The following is an 18,330-nucleotide window of genomic DNA, read 5'->3' as shown; positions in this document are numbered from 1 at the left end:
GATGATATCTCCTTTGCATCCAGTGATTCCCTTGAGCCAAAGGAATGCAATCATAAAACATCTACCCTTTTCACATCTCTTACCACATAGCTTCAGTCCTCCTTTCCAACTGCATCAACATCTGTTTCTAAACAGGATTTCTACACTGGAAGCCCATCTTCCTCATTACCCCAGTACAGCTTGTTTTGCATTTTCCCGCATTATCCATGTACCCCAAACAATTTTCCAGTGCTCTTTCAAACAGTTCCCCTGCTCTCTAGTGCCCAAGAAAGAATTTGTGGATCCCAAGAAACCTGTCTTAGAAATGTCCTCAAATGTTCTTATCCGCTGTGACCATTTGACCCGTGACGTTTCCAACAGCTAAGGTGAAATGAAACTGAAAAAGGCTCCTCTCATCTCTGCTGTCAGTGTTTGTGGATATGCCCAGTTGACAAGTTATCAAAGACTCCAGGAAAGCAGCATGAAATAAAGGAAGAAAGTCAAAAGTGTAGGGCTGAAAAGCTCGAGATTCAGTGCCCTGCTACCTACCTAACACAATGCTCAGTGCCCGAACAATATCCCATCACACATCACAAAGCACATATTCCATCACATACCACATAGCACATATCCCATCCATGCTTAGGAGGGTGAAAGAGAGGAAAAAGATAGTGACCACTGGTGGAGGTTTAAATTCAGAACTCAACATCTTTAAAGTCTTTCAAATGTTTCCATCTTGGTTATAGACCACATCAAGGATCGTACAGGTATATACAATATAATAATCTTCAACTACATTTTGCTTCTTCTTGGGATAAGCTGCCCTTTCAAAACAACATTTGTACATTTGATATGGGATGAACATCTGTTGTTTCTAAGAGAAAATGCAATGGTGACATGGTGATACTCTGTCACTCAGTCCACAGTGCAGATGACACATACTGATGTGGTTGGATCCATGGTTTTACTCTACATATGATGATGCTTCTATTATCTGGGGCATATTTCACTATTATAAAAGTTGCTCCTCACCCCCACCCTCACCTCCACCCAAGAGCCATCTCTTTAACCATGTTAGATTTTACCTTCAATTAAAAGTTAAATTCAATCTTCAAGGAGCTGATGCAAAAACTTTCTATTAACCATCAGCTCTTAAGGTTATTTTTATTTATGGTTTTGTTCAGTTGTATTAAAAAATAGCCTTGATGCAAGTAGAGAAGTATCTACATCTCTTTTTTTGTACTGTCTCATTACAAGTTATTTAGGTACGAATTCAGTGGGCATTTTTCTAGAGCAGACACTGCATCTGCCTTCTGCTTTAGGGCTTTTCTATTGCCTGTGATGGGCAGGTTTATATATGTAGATGTGAATATAGGATTTGCTCCATGAAAGTAATACACACACACACACACACACACACACACACACACACACACACACACACACATACACACACACACATGTGTAAAATATGCACTAATTTTCCTGGGAAATTTGAGCATAATATGTTATGTGATGTACCTTTCAGACTTTTAGAGATGCATGCTTTTGGAACTGCTCTGTGCTTCGGGGATTCCTTGTTCTTTGAAATAGGGGATGGTTAAGCTTTAGCCTTAAGCCTCTGAGCTGGCCTTACTTTAAAAAACAAGGAATATTTTTCAGTCAGTTGACATAGCAGCAGCCGAACATGCCACTGGTGTTCCAAAAACAAATTGGGCTCCATACCCTTATCATACTCTGTGTGATGTTGATAAAGGGCAAAGGCTGGCTTAGAGTGCCTTTAACCCTGACTTCCCGTGGTTCCATCATTTTTGACATTAATTTCAGGCATGAACCCTGGCACCCAGCTACAGTGTGTAGTTGTTGGTATCTGGCTGCCACCTGGATGCACATTGGAGAGCAGTGGATGGCATACAATATTTAGCCCCCGTGATTTTCCCAAAAGGACAGGCCACATGTAGTTGATAATAAATATTCAGTTAGCCAGTTTTCCCAGTGCACTCTCAATGAGTTAGGTTGATCGAAGCCCCTCCCCCACTCTGAATTTTTGATTGTCTCTGTCTTGAATTAAAAATACACAAATTTGGACACATTGACTATTAATTGGAATGTACATATATAGGGATTATACCTTAGAAATAGGCTATTTCTAACTGATTTTTATTGAAAGATTACAAAGAAAACCTCCTTGCACTCTCGACTTCGTTGGCTAGATGTGGACGTAAGATGGAAAAAAGAAAGAAGAAAGAAAAAAGGGCTGTAAGTGACGCACGAATAATATTCTGTTTTTAGGCGTGTTGAATGATGATGCTGTTGATCTTTAAAAGAAATTCCATGTGGTGACATTTACAAAAATAGTTTCATGTTAGCAGCTTTTAATTTTCATTTAAAAGATATATGGAGAATGGTGAAACTCTCAAGAGGCAAGGCAGTTACCTGCAAGGTGCACACGGACTTGGTGGAAACAGAAGCACACGGTGGCTCTCACCCGTGTTGGGCTCCTATCTCAAAAGTGGTAAATGCTAGAGAATAAAACTATTTGAATGAAGAAGCTATTATTTTACAGACTGGACCCTTTTTTTTTTAAGTCTGGTGTTTTCAAAGAGCTAAAACGATTTGAATCCTTTTAATAATCTTCATCTTCATCCCATAATTCCATGCAGTTGCATCCCACCCACTTGAGTTCACCCAGCTACCCCGTGGATTTCTAACCTTTATAAACATTGTTTTTTTTTGTTTGAGACAGGGTTTCTCTGTGTAGCTTTGCGCCTTTCCTGAAACTCACTCTGTGGCCCAGGCTGGCCTTGAACTCGTAGAGATCCACCTGCCTCTGCCTCCTGATTAGATTAAATTAAATTAAATTAAATTAAAGGCGTGTGCCACCACCACCCGGCTGTATAAACATCTTAAACTTGGTCTCTTTGGTGGTTTTAAATTTTTTTTGTTGGCTAAAATACAATAAGGAAAATGGACATGGAGTAGTTTAAATTTAGCATTTCCTTACCATTTAGAGAACTTAATATTTACATTTCAAGTCAGGAGGAAGTTGGCGTCCTATATGGCCTTGGTAACTCTAAACGGTGTGTATTTTACTCAACGAATATGATTGTTATAAATTTGGAAGCTGTAGGCATTCCTTCACTTACTTAGTCCACTGGCCTTTCTCCCCGCTTCATTATCTCATCTAACTATTGTTGTTAAGACTACGTGAAGGGTTTTCTATAAGCAGGAAATGTGATCTTTCCTTCATCAACTGTAATAACTGGAGGGAGGAAAAGAACCTTAAAGAACTAATTGGCTAATATAATGAAATTACTCTCCAGCAATCAGACTTTAGCACTAGAAAGGGAAAGGCTATTTCTTCACAGGTACAAAGCAATATTAATAACCAAACGTAGCTTTCAGGCTTAGAATATTGGCTCAGATTATCTGTTAGGCAGTGCAAATACACAGAAGGAAGGCTAATTCTTGAAAATGGACTTGGGCATTGTTAGTTGATTTCACTAGCAAAACCACAAGATGTCTGTTTCATCAGAACTTTCAAGGATCAATTATGTAATATTGTAAATTATTAAACTGTTCTGTGCTTTATAAGAGGCTCATAATAAAAGTGTGTGTGTACATGTGTGTGGGTGAGTGTGTATATATGTGTGTGTGTGTGGCTTTGGGGATCGAGGGTTAGTAAAGTTGACTATTACTACAATGATATTTCAGAATATTGGGCATAAATGTAAGTTGAAATGTTGAAAGGACTCTTAAGCATTGCTTATGCATCTATCCTTTTAAACACTTCAATTTCTTTTCCATCTTGAGAAGATAGACTCATACACTGTTATGAAAAGCTTATGAAACTGTCTTTAACAGCCACAGATGTATGAAACCCTACCCTAACCTTCATTTTCTGTTGGAAATACTATGCTGTTTTCACTCCTCTTAGATAAAAATGCTACTATATTTAAAAGCTAAACTTCATTTCTTAGTTTGAATCTTAAATATAAAATTTTAAGTTGTAAAGGAAAAAAAACAATGACTTTGTATGCATGCAAATCATAATTTTCCCAGAAAATCAAAATCAGTCAGCTACAGTGTTTTAAAATTTCATTAAAAAATCAAGTTGTGCCCTTAATTCTTTGTGTTGAAAAGCAAAAGCCAGTAATGACTTAGTGTGTCTTTTTTGTAAATTTTGAGAGAAGATGTTATTTATTTATTTAGCACCCCTTCTGCTCAGGTAAGGGAAGAATTGGATAGAAAACTATACAACCATTCTTGTGACTCATCTCCTATGGGTGACAAATGTTGTTCTTTAAAACAGATGAAGGCAAATATCATTTTATTCAGAGTGGCGAGAGAGACAAACAATGGGTAAATTTTTTAAGACTTCTTTCACATGAAAGGACATTATATAGGGCCCTCCATAGGAAGAATAAGACAGAAGGATGCTGAGACCACTTGGAAAACAGGTTGCAGCATCCTCTAAGGCATGACAACTGTGGATTCTCTGTATCTTTAGGAGACAAGGTTCACCTCCCTCCACCTGTCTAAAAAGATACTTACAACAGAGAAAGAACACACCTTCTGCCTATGCCTAGGATTGCCTTTGGGCCTCCAACATAAAGATGCTTACTCACCCACATCTGCTTTGAGTTATATTTCATTTTGATAGCTGTTTGCAGAAGGTACCTTTGAACTTCATCCAATGTGAAAAGTATGGCTGAGAAATCACTCAGTAGGATTTCTTTCTCCACATCTCCATTCCCCACAGGGTGATGTGCAACATAAACACTAGAGACAAGAGGCATTGTGTCTGACCTCATGATACACATACACTTTGGGCATGTAGTGCTTGAAGCAAAGAAAAATCAACCCAAAACTTGAGCACACCCAAGTACTACACACTGGAGAATACAGTAGGTATTTAAATTTATAAATCAGGAGAGAGGAAAACAATATTTGAAGAAAAGGGTCAAGTGTTCAATTATGGACTCAACTATTTTCATTTTGACTTTGCCTCACTAGATTGTGTGACTCAACTTCTTGTTTGTATAAATACAAGCAAGTATTTGGTGCTATACCTTTGAAGCAAATATGTTTTAGGGTAGGCATCCTCATACTGCCCACTCTAAGGAGATGGTAATTCATTCTGTTGGGTCTCCAATGTGGTTATTCATAATAATGTAACTTTGACATAGGTTGCTTATCACCATCAGAGTCTTTAGTCCAACATTGTAGCTGACTTAATTTGAATATGGTCCTCTTAATGGTAAATACAATTTTCCAGGCTTCATCTTGAAATATTTAAATAAGCAGTAGGGTTAAAGTGTTGCATCAATGTCCAGGAGCACAGAGCAATTTTCTTGGCCCCCTAGTGAATTCATTTCTTGTCAGTAATCAATGCATTTCTGCTTCTCAGAGGCATGTTCATTTTCTCTGAACAGGAGATCACTGGTGACGGTTTCTGCCACTTTTTTTTTTTCCACATTGGAATTTAGTATCTGGTTGAGAGTATTAGATTTTTTTTTTAATGTCTGATATTCTAAATTTGAGCTCACATTTTGAAGAGATGCTTGTTAGAAGGCTTCTATCCTTGTGTGATGATGGTTGGGGATCTGCCCAGCTGATGTCTCCTTTTCTTGTTCACTTTGAGATTCAAAGAGTATCAGTAAGCTTGATGGCCAGATGGCAAGATAGTCGGAAACTCTAAATCAGACAAAATTAGATCAGAGTTCCAGACCGACTATTACCTTGGTCCATGACTCAGCACTTAGATGCACTTTCTTCTGTAAATAAAGCTTATACTACTGACTTTGTTATCGTGTTCTGTCCATTTCCTCCTCATTAGGTACCACAGCCATATACAATATAAGGTAAATGCTATTATCTGCCATCTATAAGTAACTACATAAAGGTTTGTGATGGTAAAGAAAAACATCACCAGATAAATACTAATTAAGTTCTTATTAGTTGGTTCTTTTTTTTTTCCCCAGTGGGCTTTGCTTTCAGAAAAAGACGCATGGGATCAAAAGCTACACACACAAATCAACTTTGCCAAAGCTGTCATCTTGTTTAAGCCTTTGTGTATAGGATTAAAGTTATGCTGCTGTGTTAATGCTATATTATAAAACTGGGATGTGTATTTCACCCATGTGGCCACATCGTAGACTGATGTTGAAGTGGGCTTTTTAAGTGGCTGTGGAGGGCTGTAGGCTATGAGAGCTTCTTCATGACTTTCTTTGTGAAGATGCTGATGGAACTCTCAACTTGATGGGCTTGACTCGTCAATAAAGACTCTAGATAAATGTCCACTGCTTGGAATTGAATGGGAGTCTACATGGCAGTTTTGATACCTAAGATGAGTAGTCTATAACATTTGAAAAGAGCCTGATATTCCTAGGGAGTGTCTTTATAGCTTTAAAAAATTCTCTATCTGTCATTTGTATGACTTGATAAAGAAAGAAAGAAAGAAAGAAAGAAAGAAAGAAAGAAAGAAAGAAAGAAAGAAAGAAAGAAAGAAATATGATGAAGACTTACTTAGAATTTAGAACTTTCATTCTCTTGTGGCTTTATCCTCTGCCCATTTTCAAGACTTTTTTTTTTTAACTCCAGCTTCTTCTACTTCATCTGCAGGCTCTTGAAGTCTGTGGGATGCCCAAGTGTGTATAGAAGCTCAGAAATAGCTCAGTCTCTTTAGTTAAGAATAACATGTCAGTTTTCTTCTCTTGCTTTTGTGTGCTCTCTGGAGCTCACCCATGCGTGATGTTCCAGTTGACTTCAAAAGCAAGTCTATGGTTGGATTAGCTCCACAGGACAGAGAACAAGGTACCAAACAGTCTTAGTGCTTTTATGGCCTATGGGGGAGCTGATAGAGCCAAGTTGTCTGCTTACCAGGATGAATTTGTTCATTTATGTCCTTCATAGTAGGACAGGCAAATTTACATAATACCTAATTTCATTGTCACCATTAGATTTTCTTTATCTTACAACTATAAGTATTGATAAATAATACAGATCCAAAAAGTTGATATATAGCTATAATTTCTGCATCTGAATTTCAAATCCACTGGAGGAGATAGAGACTTAATCAATTTGCAGAGAGAAAATAGGATAAAACCACAATGGCATGGGACATTGATTACTAGGGGCAGTTTAAGTATTAGAAAAGGGGACCTAGTAAAATGTGTTGTGTATGCCAGAAACTACAGCTAAGAGATGCTTGCTTTGCAGATATTTCTAACAAGACTGACTTTTCTATCAAGGACAAAATATGGTCTTGGCTATTGGAGGGCAGGGAGAAGGCTGGTAAGCTGAAGACAGGATTGCAACCTTGGGATGGACACTGGCAGAAGTTACAGATGTGAGAGAAGAATGGTTGTGGGATGTAGGCACAAGATAAATATGTCAGGGGCAAGAGAGGAGACAGATGTGGCAGAGTGGGTTGCCCACGTCACTGTGAATTCAGGAGAGCCAACTCTCTGAAATATCAATGTAGACACCCAAAGAAGGAGTCAAAGAGAGGTCATGGAGAATAACATTGCCAGTTCTATAGAGGACTGATGGCCGAGTTGCTTGTGAAGACTAGGAGCCTTAGAAACCAAAGAAGTTTATTATCCCTCAGAAAGTAGATCAGATTTTTTAAAAAAAAAAAAAAGGCCAAAAGAACCCAGTTGCGAGAGTAGTAAGTGATGAACTGAGACCAAAGGTGCAATATAAGAAAAACAGAGCTAAATTCAGGACTTGGAAAGGATAAAATCACTTAAAACCTTGACAGGATCCAACACTGTACAGTCAGGGATCAAAACTGCCAAGGGTTGGAAGGGATTAGAAACTGCTTGTAGGAAAAGTTACCCATAGAGAGCAAGACTGACTGAGGCTATGTAGCCTTCCAGAATGTTCTAGAGAACAAGGCTGGTTGAGGCTATGCAGACTTCCAGAATGGTCTAGAAAAAGGACCAACCATATTTATTGTCATGATTCCTTCTGTTGGTCTGTGGAACGGAGAAGAAAGAGCATGAGGATAATTCTTTTCAATTTAATTTATCCCATTTTATCTCCAGAATCACAAGTATGTGTTGCTCAAATTTACATAAAACTAAAAGCAGTTTTTAATTGCCTGCCCCCGCCCCCACTCTAAAGTTCTTTGAAGCCATTTTGTTCAATATTGTCTGTGGAGACTCTACGGGAGGAAGCAGCTGTCTGTGTGGTGACCGAGTACATAGATTTTGTATTACTGGAGCTGAGATTGAATCTCCACTGTGGTTATGTTCTAGTGAATAGAGCAGAAAAAGAAATGAATCATTTGCCTCCAGAAATTGTCTCTCTGCCGTTGCTTTTGGAGTTCTTGGCATGGGTACTGAGGCTGTAACAATCCTGCTTTGATTTGTCATCAAACTCTTGGTAGTAGACTTTGAAAGAACGAAAAATATTGTGAGATTCAAATGAGCTTTTCATTGGAAAAAGAAAAGCCAGTGTATGGAGCTATCTTTTCCAATTATTATCAAGTATGTCTCTTCTAAGGCATACACCATGATTTTATGACCTGTGCATTACTCAGAATTTGCTTCCCACTCATGAAACATCTTTATATTTAGTTTCCTATATCTTATAATGCATTGGTAGGCTGTTTATTATCATTTTCTCTTACCTGTAAATTCTAGAAGAAGGAGCCATTAGTAAAGTAAGATGATAGTTATAATAAAAACCAAATTTGGAGATGGTCCCATGGCTAAGTGGTGACAAGCCAGGAAAACTCAAAAATCTATTCATATTCAGATAAATCTCTTTTAACTATGCTTTACTCTCTGTTCCAGTAAAGGAGATTAAAAACTGTAGAAAAATATGAGGAAGTATGGTAACTACTCATCAATAAATCAGGCCTCCTGTTGGATGTCCCATAATGTACTAGTACATCTTTTGAAAAAGAATTATTGTAAAGTATAAGCACTCTGACAATAGTGGACAGGGGTTAAGTAGGAATGAAATAAAGAAGATATATTCTAAAAATAGTAAATATTTAAGAAACAAATTTCCAATTCCCCCTTTCTCTCATTTTGTTAGGAGAGGTAATAATAAGAAAACACTGAATGTGACTTGTTTTATGTCTTGCTTGCTGAAGAGGCTGAATACTACTATCAGGACTAGGGCAACTTCCCTGGAAAGTATCTCAGGAATGAATGTCATAGGAAGCAGATAGAACAAAGGGAAGAGAGAAATGGAGGAAAGCTCCTCAGGGAAGCTGAGGTTCCTCAGGGAAGCTGAGGTCTGGGCTGGAACTCAGCTCAGATGATCACTGGTTCAAGTACAGTGTGTCTCCTGTCCTTAATGTCCTAACATTGTCATGGTTCCTCTCCATATTCATTCTGGTGTCTCTTCTTGAAGCATGTCACCTTGATGTCTATGTATTTGAGGTATGTCTTTGTCCCTGCCTGCCTACCTTAATGCATCACTGAACTAGTGCTTTCTGGGTTGGAGATTCCAACTGGACTCTTTGGTTGCTTCCTATATCTTGCTACATGCTTGGTCCTGATGATGCATTCAATCCTGAAAGTTCCTGCTTCCCAGTCTCTCATGATACCAGGTTATCCAAATGGTGTCTCCTCATCCATCTCCATCACGGAGTTGACGCCTTCCCTTTTTTCAAGTTCCTCCTCCTGCCGCACACATCATTACCCTGTGCTGCCATCCCATGTCAGGATTTACAAGACTCTTAAACCTATATATAGTCACACAAAATCCAGAGCTGAGTTCCCAAAAGCTTGCCCTGTGCATCAGGTACCCCCAACCCAATATGCACAAATTAACCTCCTCATCATGGTTCCCCTGGTTTCTCATTCTATGTTCTCTGTTTGGTTTTGTGACATGATTGTCTAGTCATCAGAAGCAGAGAGACAATGGTCATTTTTACTCCCCTCTCTTCGTTCTTGTTGTTTCTACTCCAGACCAAGGGCTAGAACTGGTTAATTCTCTGTCCTAAATATTTCTTGAGTCCCTTTATAATGGCCATTCATTATCATCACCAGTTGTAGTTCAGAATTATTGCCTCTTGGGGTTTGTCTCCTGCTGGGACATCTGACCGATTTAAGCGTCGGATCCATTAGTGTCAAGTCCATCCAGCGCGGAACCTACAGTAGATGTGCAGTGTCAAGTCCAAAGGCTTCCAGTCCTGCCCCTCCCTGCCAGATACAGAGCAAAATAGCCCACCCCGCAATCTACCTTAAACCCACCACTTCCCGCCTCTCTCTCTCGGTTTTTGTTTTCCTCTGGCCACTCAGGACTTATTTCAAATTTGTATCTCTAGCAATATGCAACAGTATAGTCTTACACATGTAAATACTATTTGTGTGCATTTACTGATTGTGGTGTTTCCAACTCCCCTTCCACCCCTTTTTCCTGCCCTGTTCTTATTCCTCTTTTAGATGACACCGTGGTCACCTTCTTGAGGGCCTCTTCCTCTATGTGTCCTGTCTTTATGCCATTCCCCATTGTGCTAAGCCTTATCAATATCCTGCAACTAAGCTATTCTGTGCATTAATAAGATGACTTTTCCATTTGTGTTGATAACTGTGAGAAATTTGCTTCCTTTCACTAGAATGAAGACTTTCTTAAATAAGAATTTAGCCCAGAACTGGAGAAATGTTTGCTCATTCCACTACTGATGGTTGAGCTATTTCAAAATGCTTATGTGTGTTTACCTTTAATTTTTCTTTTCACCTGGTCTGAGGAATAGTAACCAAGTCACATGTTACAATTATCTTTATTTTACCTTCTTTCCAAGCACATATACTACCCATTATCAATATCTTATTCTCAGAGAAACCAAAATAACTAGCTTTTGGCTTGCACAGAGTATCGTAATTGCAGTGCCATAGGAAGCTATTTTATGGATTCCAGATCAGTTCCCTTGATAGTTTCAAGCATTACTTCTTGGTGATTTTTAAACATTTAAAGGTGTTTCTCTAACACTTTCATTCAGTCACATACCTAGAACATAGATCTCCCGAGGTAGCCAGTTCCCATGCCAGAGAAAAGCTTTTAAAAGCTTTATTCATCCACATTTCAGAAAAATATTTTTTATACTAAAAAGTAGCACACTGAGTGTTGCTGTCCCCAAAATACTACACATGCTATTTTCTCAGGGAGAGAAGTGAGGTTTATTTTTTGTTAATGAAATGCCAAACAAACCCAGCCAACTTGCCAGACAGAAGGAAATCAGAACATCGCTGGCAGTACCCTGCACAGCTCCATCCACGCAAATGTTTTGCAAAAATGTAGCTTAAGCAATTATAATGTTTTTTTTTTTTACCAGGTTCTTTTCAGCATGAAATTGGGGCATTCAGGAATTGGGGAAATCTTCACAATGTTAGAAACACTTAGAGACACATTAAATAGTAACCATTAAGATTGCAGTCTTTCAACTCAGGCCTTTCTTGGTAGCTTCAACCTAAGACTTTGGTCTAGGACCAACAGGAATGTAAATGAAGTGGAAAAATTCAGATTTAAGCTTCTATTCTCCCTACCAAGGTTTTATAATGTAATGTACTCATCGTCTCTTTCTGTTTCTCTGTGTAGCAGAGGAAACAAACATACACCCTTGCCTTAAGAACTCACAACTCCAAGTCTCTCCCAAAACCAGATTCTCCAAAGGAGCAGATATACAAATTAGACACATACAACAACATACAAATTAGACACATGCATATTTTTTAAGTAGCCACAGCATCAACATTTTTTTTTGTTTTTGTTTTTCGAGACAGGGTTTCTCTGTGTAGCTTTGGGGCCTGTCCTGGAACTCACTCTGTAGCCCAGGCTGGCCTCGATTCACGGAGAACCTGGTTTCTTCAGTGAAGACTCACCTTTTCTGCTGTGGCTCTAAAGAGAGCAGGGGAGATGCTCAAACACATGAGGATGATTGTGTCCCAGTAACTTTTATTTACACAGACAGACAGCATCTGACTTCCTACTTGCTGTTTACCAATCCCTCATTCAGCTCATTGTTTTCCCTAGTAACGATTACATAGATTTTAAAGTCATAATACTGAAGCCAGATGTTACTCTACCTTGAGTAAAACTTTAGGATATATTCCAAATAAACCCTTAAATCCCTTAAGGTTTAACAAAAACTGATGGATTTTAAGCATTTCTTTTCTTGTATTTGATGTTTTCGTGGTGGTTTAAAAAATATTTGGCTACAGTTTTTAATCTTAGTACTTTAACCTGTCCAGTTAAAAACAAGAAGAAAATCTCATTTGCTGTGAACATGGGTTCCGAGCAAGGTGGATTTACTGTTACCTTCTACTTACTGGACTGAAGGTCCTCATGGACATCATGTCCCAGACAGAGCTTTGGAAGATCCTGTGAAGGGCAGTGGCCAGGGGCAATAGAAGGTGCTACTTCTGTCCCCATCAGGTACAAATATTTATTTCACAGAGCTGTGTGACCGGCAGGGACAGTTGTAAGCCTAATTGCAGGAGACTTGGCTTACACTCAGTGTTCTCTGAGTGCCAAGTGCTATGACCTCTAATTCCTGCATTACTTCGGAAATTAATTATAAAGCTAGTAATGTCCACAGTGAAATTGAAAGAGTACAAAGGAACTGCTTGCCACTACGCCATGCAATTTGCCCCTCACTTCCACTTCTTTTCCTGGATAGAACAGCTGTGAACAATTGATTTGCTTTTTCTTTAGACTCTCATGTAGCCCAGGCTGGCCTCAGGCTCACTATCTTGCTTAAGATGGTCACAGACTGATGTTTTTCTTTAGACTCTCATGTAACCCAGGCTGGCCTCAAGTTCACTATCTAGCCTAGGATGATCTTGAACTCCTGGTCCTTCCTTCCGGCTCTGCTCCTTAGGTGCTGTGTTTGCAAACATATCTCACCATGTACAGCTTAAACATTTTGATGTTTTAAGTTTTTTGCTCTTCTCCATATGTAAATTTGTCTCTGTCTAGGTAAAATGTAACTGGGGCTGTATTAATTTAGTGTTCCATGATTTGCATTCCCACCTAATATGTGCAGTGCGATCATTCCGTACCAGCAGATCTCTCTAGATTCCGCTATTCTGTGTATGAATGTTGCCCTTTATATCATCATTTTACACTTTTACTCATCCCTGCTTGAGCATTGTGGGTGGTATGCCCTATGCTTATAACAATATTCTAAATGTGTTTGTATTAATCGATTAAACAGACTTTTTTTTAAATCTTCTTTCCTATGGTGGGGAAATGATTATTTGTTTGTATTAATCTAATTTTACTTTATATGGTTCAAAAATGATTATTGATGACATTGTAGAGTTTTACAGCCCTCTCCTGCATGTACCTTCTCCTCTTATGGTGGTGTGTATTTCTGCATAACTACATAAGTTTATAATTATACAACCACACATTCATAATTACTTACATATATAGGCTTGTGTATTTGAAGGGGACAATTCAAATAGCTGATCTCGCAAATGGAGATCATTCTGGCTTGTATCTGTTGTGAAAATGGTATCTAAGTGGAGATAGTGCACAGATGTTGAGCTTCCAGAATATTCTATCACCCTTATAATAATGCTACATGCTTCCAGCCACACAAACAAAGAACACTTAACATCTTGTGTACAGACACCTTTATACTACACTTTTCAGAGCCAGTTATTTTTAAATTTTCAGAATTTGCTTGCAGCCTTATTCTCTGCGAGATCTTCCCATCTATTTCAACTGTGTCAAACTATGACAAAAAGAGAAGGAAACCAGGGTAGACTAATGTGTCACTCAGGCTGGCTGAGAGATAAGCTGAGAGAGCAAGAATCGGGTGAGGAAGGAGGAAAACGTGTCATCATTTGAAAAAGAACTCTTCCCTTTCCAACTATATATAACTTCCCCATTGTGAATGACTAAGGTTATCATTAGTAACAATAACACCTTACATGTGTCTAGGACCACATAACTTACAAAGTCCTCTTCGGCTGCTAATTCATCTCATCCTTTGACAGTCTGTCAATCTGCCAGCACAGACCCTATTAGTTCCTCTGTGGGTCTCAGCCCTGCAGTGACTTCCTGCTGCTCTTTCTAAACCTGGTACCTCAGATCATTGACACAGGAGAAAACCAGCCATGAGCACCTCCCAGAAGGCATGGTGTTTGGCCATCCTGCTTGGCGATATGTGGAAATTTGCACACTGCAGTTAATTTCTACTTAGAGATAATTCAAATCATTAAAAACTGAGGTCAGATAACTGCAAATTATTGAAGTCATGCTATTTTTTATGGAGACATGTGACAACATTAAAAATGGATATTATGGATTAATTCCAAAAAATTTATTCTCACTTATATCATAGAGTCATTTGGGCCCCATCCATTTCTCTTGTAAATTAGCCCCTGATAATCATAATTATGACCCTTAGGTACTATAAGACAATGAAATACCTCCTAATTACTAAGAGGTGTTCATTTATGTCTTTTTGATATACAGTCCAAAGATTTTACTGCCTCGTCATTACTTGAGAATCGGTCCCCTATATGTGTGATCTGTTCATATGATTAAATGTGTCTCACAATAGTAGTTCTGTAAAAGAAAGTCCTATACTTAATACTGACTGCCATTAAATCGTAGGAGGACTTCCCCCTACACTTCTTGTTAGTGCCAATCATCCTGACGCCCATGCTCATTAGTCATAAGTCCTTCTTGAAGTGGAATCATGTTCAGTGCGCATCATTATGATGCTTTATCATGAGTGAATGCCTTCCATGTCACATACATGATCGGATATCACATGAGACCCATGAGGTATTATTCCTGGCATCATATAAAGTCAGCCCCAGGAAACATATGTTGCTCAGAGCCAAATAACTAATAAGTGACAGGGAAACAAAATTCTATCCACACAAGTCAAAAACTTTCCCCATCAAACCGCAGGCACATCAGAAACTAGTCTTGCAGAATTGATGTTGGGAGCTTCAGCCAGCCCTGAGTCTCTTCACAGGAGGGCTAGCCTGGTAGTTCTTTTTTCCCAGAGCTATTAGAGGAATTCATCTCAACCAACAAATTTGAGGTTGAGGCACCTGGTTCTAATCTTGATCATCAGGGTCCAATGATGTCCTCAACATTCCCTTACAGTGCACCCACCTTGGGAGATGTTCACTCAGTGCATCATTGTAGAGGCAGTTTTATTTATTCTGAGCTGAAACAAGACCATAACCTGGCAGGTCCTTTTGTAATCACTTTAAAAAAAAAAAAAACATTCATGTATGAGGAGAATAGGAAGCATTGAAAGGCAATACGGGGACAGGAGCTCTCCATTTACCTTGGATACAAAATAGATTTTTCTGCCTTTGTCTGATGAACAGAACAGACAGTGCCCACTCTTCCTGGGGAGTGTGAAATAAGAGATAACTTTGAACACAGGCTTCTAGATCAGCCTTTCAATTTAATCAGAACCCGTTTTTAAACAAGCCGTCCTGATATTAACAAGTGACATAGCAAAGTCATTGCCTTGAACACGCTCATCTGCACAGTGGCACGAGAAGGTGAGGGGCATCTCCGAGGAAGTCATGCGTGGGCTATTAATTATGTGTAAGGAAGGAATGGTCCCCGGGAAGCCACAGTCAGCTAGAGAAACCAAAACACTGGGCAGACTTCTGCTTTTTCATGAAGGATTGCTGATTCCACATGCAAATTGCCAGTGAGTGGAAAGCTGCTAACAAAGCAATACTGTGCTTCTCTGCTCAGGAATACTAAAAAGAAATGTCTTCTGTATTTATTAAGCACTTATAATTATTTCTGACATGTCAAGTATAGCAGGAATAGAATTGGAGAAGATTAGCAGAATGAAATTTTAACATGATGTCAGTCTTTAAAGAATTGAATGAATGACCCCAGAAATCATCATTCTTTAAGTATGACTCTACCATTTAATGAGAGAGAGAAGGAGGAGAGAGAGAGAGAGAGAGAGAGAGAGAGAGAGAGAGAGAGAGAGAGAGAGAGAGAATATTGAAAGAAATCATGCCATCGCTCTGGGATGAGTGCAATTTTTGAATAGTCAAGCAAAATGGCAAGATCAAGCTTGATGTCACACTGTAAGACTTTTTTAAACTTAAGAACTAAAGGGAATGAGGGGTGTGTGGCAGTGAGTGGCCTAGGAGTGAGGATGTGGGACATTTGGCAGCCCAGTCTTCCCTTCCTTTCCTCTGACCTTGCTCCTGTGTCAACGGGTTCCTAGTGGACAATCAGCAGAGTCTAAACAAGCAAGATTTCTTAAGAAAAGGAATTCCAGTGTTAGCACCAAAAGTGGCGACTTTTGCCTCTGGAACGTCTGAGGGCTGCTGAAGTGTTGTCTCATTAAAATGTATGACCCGAATTAATTCACATTCATTTTGTTGAGAGCCAAATCACCTGGGTTGAATTTGTGTGTGGAATCATAAAAAATGAATAATGAGAAATGACAACAGGTCCGTGGAGGAACCAGGGAGGAGGCCATAGGTAAGCAGAGCCTCTTTCCCCGCTCTGTTATTTTTTTAATGTTTCTTTTGGTGGGTTTTAGTTCAGTCTCCAAAGTCATTGCCTTTCTTCCATCCTTAGAACCCATGTTAGAAAAAGAGAAGCTGGGTACGATGGCACTTGACTATAATCTCCCTGTGGAGGAGACAGAAAGAGGAGGAACTGCAGGGCTCACTAGCCAACCAAATTACTCTACTTCATGAATTCAAGGACAATGAGAGACCTAGTGGATGGTACCTGAGGAATGACATTAGATGTCTTTGGGCTTCCACATGTACATACAGGCACACATACACACACACACACACACACACACACACACACACACACACACACACACACACACACACAAATTCACATAGACAGGGGCATGCACACACATGTACTTCCACATGCACAGGAACATACATACACATATACATATACTGGGACATGCATACACACACACACACACACACACACACACACACACATACATACATCCAAACTCATAGAGACAAGCACACATTCGGTGCTTTTAGAGATTATTCTGAAACTGCTATATGCTATAAAATAAATAGAATCTTTAAAACAAATGACAGGTTAAAGTTTATAAATGGCTTTCCATGGTTTCCAAGTATGTGGTAATAAGAAAAAGAAGACAATTCCAAAATAAAGTAAGGTTTGCACATTTTTGGCAAGAAAATCTGAAAAGCACATTTCACGGTCTTGTGAAGTGGGGGTGAGGAGAGAGGCCACAGGGGAGAAGATTCACAAAGTTGCCTCAGTTGGAGCTGCACATACCAGGGCTTTCTGAAGATGATTATGAAGGCTATGCTGTGCCTGGCCAAGAGATGCTCAGAGGTAGGAAGCTAGAGCCTCAGCTCATATCATCTCAGAGCTGAAATAATGATATCCTTTGTCTGTACAGAGGACTAATGTTGACAGGTATGAGGCCAGACTGGATGGCTCAACCCCTCACTCTGCACCCCCTCATGGTTGTTCATCACCCAAGGCCAACTACTTCTGTTCTATAGATGGTTCCTGGTAGATCATGCTGTCATCCCTTGCTAGGTGAAGACATTTGTGTGGAGTTGGTATCAGGAAATGTAATGTTTTTCTAAGACTTCAACCACTCTTGACATCCTAGGGTTCTAATTTTAGAACTGCCCATGATCAGCACCTGGCTACCTTGGGAACACGCCATCCGCACCTAGAAAACCAGAGGCTGAGTATTTCCAAGACCTCATTTCACAATGAGAGTCTCCTAGAATACAGGTGATAGGTTCTTTCTGTCTGAGGAGAGGCCTGGATATTGGTGAGGAGGAGTTTGTGCAGAGATGCCTGGAGGGTCAAAACAGGGGAATGGATGCGCTTTTTTCCCCCACCATCTATTTTTCTATCTTCCTCTCAAATGAGGCTGTTCAGACATCCCTTCATCAAAACCATAATTCTGGACCAAGATGCTGGTTTGTACATCAAGGTTCCCCTCTCCTTGGATATATCAGAGAATGTCTGGTCTCTGAGGCAGACAAAACGAAGTATTGGGGCCTCTCACTGTCGGCCTCTTGGGTGCCAGAAATTGGTTGGCTCATCCTATGGCAAACAGGCCACATAGACAACCCAGTGCATCCTGGGGGAGTGACCCAGAATAGCTTCTCTTTGGGTCTCCTGCTGGGCCTCTGAGCTTTTCATGCTCCCCAGTGGTGATGTCCATTTTAGAACTGAAGAGAAAGAAGTTTTAATCCATTCCATTTTCTTTGTGTCTCACTTACTGTACAGTGTCGTATAAATGGGCACCGAACCTGCCATTTTCTCCTAAAGCTTGTATTACTCTTACTTTGGAATATGAATCGTCTTTTCAGGTTCCTAGGCAGCCTTTTCTAAGACAGCCAT

The 18,330-nt window shown here is 39.5% G+C and overlaps 1 long non-coding RNA gene across 22 annotated transcripts in view; it reads left to right on the top strand.

Annotated features, from left to right (window-relative positions):
- LOC128119678 (uncharacterized) overlaps positions 1-18,330 on the top strand; it is a 98,101-nt gene that overhangs the window by 11,886 nt on the left and 67,885 nt on the right. The gene's annotated exons all lie outside the window — the stretch shown is intronic.

This window comes from Peromyscus californicus, unplaced genomic scaffold (assembly GCF_007827085.1).
Source record: "Peromyscus californicus insignis strain IS unplaced genomic scaffold, ASM782708v3 Scaffold_24__1_contigs__length_46423439, whole genome shotgun sequence".
In the NCBI taxonomy this organism is placed as follows: Eukaryota; Metazoa; Chordata; class Mammalia; order Rodentia; family Cricetidae; genus Peromyscus; species Peromyscus californicus.
The sequence above is the reverse complement of the archived record's forward strand: the minus strand, read 5'-3'. Positions and strand labels throughout refer to the sequence as shown.